Source organism: Dermacentor silvarum, chromosome 8 (genome assembly GCF_013339745.2).
Source record: "Dermacentor silvarum isolate Dsil-2018 chromosome 8, BIME_Dsil_1.4, whole genome shotgun sequence".
Lineage (NCBI taxonomy): Eukaryota > Metazoa > Arthropoda > Arachnida > Ixodida > Ixodidae > Dermacentor > Dermacentor silvarum.
The window spans coordinates 63,361,182-63,364,250 of NC_051161.1; the positions used below are offsets into that span (position 1 = coordinate 63,361,182).

The 3,069-nt window shown below is 43.0% G+C and overlaps 1 non-coding gene across 1 annotated transcript; it reads right to left on the reverse strand.

Moving 5' to 3' along the window:
• Window positions 1-655: 655 nt before the first annotated feature.
• Window positions 656-726, reverse strand: Trnar-ccu (transfer RNA arginine (anticodon CCU)). The gene has a single exon. It is a non-coding gene; the product is annotated as a tRNA-Arg (tRNA).
• Window positions 727-3,069: the final 2,343 nt, after the last annotated feature.

The window sequence follows — 3,069 nt, forward strand, 5'->3', positions numbered from 1 at the left end:
GATAACATCATCCCTGCGCACCGTATGGCTGTATGTGTTTGTGAATGCATGCGACGGTGAGTTGCAATCACGCACAAGTGAGGAAAGCGGGAAGGCAATGCGGTAGGGAGGGGGGGCTTGTGCACTGGTAGCAACTGCGTAGTTTGTGCACCGGCGAGTGTCGTATCTTGAAAGCGATCTGCAGATGCGACGACTTCGGAGTCAGTCGACTCGCGGTCAGCCTGCCGCCACTTGCATTGCTGATCCGTCCTTCTTGCACAGCACTCGGCAACTCAATCACAAGAACCTCCCTACCTCCGTATAGCCCGCACACAAACTGTAGCAAGTGCCAGAGGAGATCAACCCAGCACGCTTCACAATGCCATAGCATCCAATATAATTTTGATGGCAGTTTTTACCGAAAAAGAAATATGTATATAGGTCGCACCGTTCTACAAGACGCACCAACAAAAACTTCAGAAAAAAAAATGCTATTTATGCACCGGAAAGTACGTGTGTGTGTGTGTACGGTGTGTTTGTGTGTGTATATATATATAAATAAATCATAAGAAGCCAACAGTGACACCAAGGACAACATATGGAAATTACTTGTACTTAGTAATTGAATTAAAGAAATGATAAATTAATGAAAATGAAAATGGATGAAAAAGCAACTGGCCGCAGGTGGGGAACGAACCCACTCTTCGCATTAGGCGTGCAATGCTCTCACCATTGAGCTACCGCGGCGCCGTTTTCCCATCCACTTTATGGGGTATTTATGTCTTACAACTAGAATTAACCCTGGGAGTGTTAGCCAGCGCTACCACTTACAAACCTAGGCAACAGACGTGGAACATCCTTTCTGCCACAGGCATCACGAGTACGTGATCTTTTTGGGTGAAGGCAACTGGTCAATGAAACCACATATGCCACCTGAAGGCATCAATGTTGCCGGATTTGAGCCCTCGTTATGTAATGGACGAGAAGAAAGGGAACCGAGGGGCCCGATTTTTATTCATATCATAAGAAGCCAACAAATCGTGACACCAAGGACAACATAGGGGAAATTACTTGTACTTAGTAATCGAATTAAAGGAATGATAAATTAATGAAAATGGATGAAAAAACAACTGGCTGCAGGTGGGTGACGAACCCACGTCTTCGCATTACACGTGCGATGCTCTCACCATTGAGCTACCGCGGCGCGATTTTCCCATCCACTTTCTGGAGTATTTATGTCTTACAGCTAGAATTAACCCTGGGAGTGTTAGCCAGCGCCACCACTCGCAAACCTAGGCAGCGGATGTGGAACATCCTTTCGGCCGCAGGCGTCACGAGTAAGTGATCTTTATGGGTGAAGGCAACTGGTCAATAAACCCACATATGCTTTCTTTCATATATATATATAAGGAGAGAGGCAGTTGGACAGGATAGATAGTTTGAAGTTTGCCACTCTGCTTGAGAAATAGTTGCACCTAACTACACTACCATCAGTATTTGCTTGTGTTCTCTCTGATGGGCATAATGTGGAAAGAATAATGCAACAAAACTGAACATTAATCATTGGAAAGATAAAAGTTCTATACCAACAGTTATGAAGATTTTATAGCTGAATTCACAGCGATGTCTACACTGCTGTCATATGCATAGTAGCTATAGTACAGCTGTTGCACCATTCAGCCAGTATATACTTGACAGCATGTCAGTCACTAACATACCGAGAAACAAAGCAGCTGGTGACACAGCGTGTTTACAAAGACAAGTGTGCATATCTTGAGCATGCTTCCCAAGACCAAATGTAGTGACAACTCATAGAACAACAGGCCATTGTGTAAAATGAGTAGTTTTATTCAATGTCTTGTGGTTCATGTTGTAGAAGCAAAACAGGCATTCAGTAAAGTAAAAAAAAAAGGTTGTGGTGTAAAATTAGTGCTTTCTTCATTTATTATCTATCCCTCCTGCTTCACATTCCAGAAGCAAAACAGGCACTCACCAAAGCAGAGCCAACTTGGCCTTTTCTGTTTAATATGCATGCCTTGCTTATGTACGAGTAATGACATGTGCAACAATATCAAGTGTCCGATAGCACGCATTGTCTTTAGAAAAATGCATTTCTGAAGCTAAAATGGTCACTTGCTAAACTCTGGAAAAGAGAGGGAGAGAGAGTCAAATTCATGATGTAGAAACATTTTGTAGAGCTCTTCCTTCATTTCTGTGCCCTGCTTGCCAGTCTTCAAAATGTCTTTGACAGTAATGGTCAGATACTACCCTTGAATTAGGTTACCTGTACCACACCCTAGCAAACAAACAATCTGAAACTTCTCAGGAAGCCATCAAAGCTCTCAGGAAGCCATCAAAGCTCTCAGCAGCAGCCCCTTCCCATAAACATGCTGTCCTTACCCCAGATGGCTGGGGGGAAATGGTCGGGAAGTTCCCCAGCACTCCAGAAGCTGTGACAGCTGCCATTCGTCCATCACACACGTGAGCTGATCGACAAACAGGGATGTGATCATCACCCCAGAAGCTGGGACCTGGGCTAGGGATTAAGGCAACATCTGAATTATCCTTTCCCTTTACCAGAGGGAATAACTCAAACTAAACAGCACTCAGTTGATAAAAAAAAAACAGGCAAATAAAAAATAAAAGAAAAGCAAAGGATGGCATACATCTACCGAAAGAACAAGACAAACTGAAAGTGCTGTTGTTCTTAAGTAATCGTTGTATGAACACCCACAAGCCATTCTCATCATCCCAGAAAAAAAAAGAGGAAAAAATTTTTTTTTTCATAGCTCTGTTTGGCGTCAATGTCTATACTGCAAATTGCCCAACACCACCTCACATTTGTTTTAAAGAGACACTGAAGAAAAACATTGTCAGATTGGTACATTGAGCTCCTTACATACATAGTCAATCTCATCAGGCAGAACACCTATGTGCCTGATGGACAACTTGATGAATGCCTTGAGTTTAAATTAACAAGCAAAATTATCAGAAGGATCAGTCTGCTTAATCTATCAGCAAGTTACGCCCTTGAACAAACACTATAAGGGGCACTGTGGTTCTTACAGAGAATGTGACACTGGGTGCTGA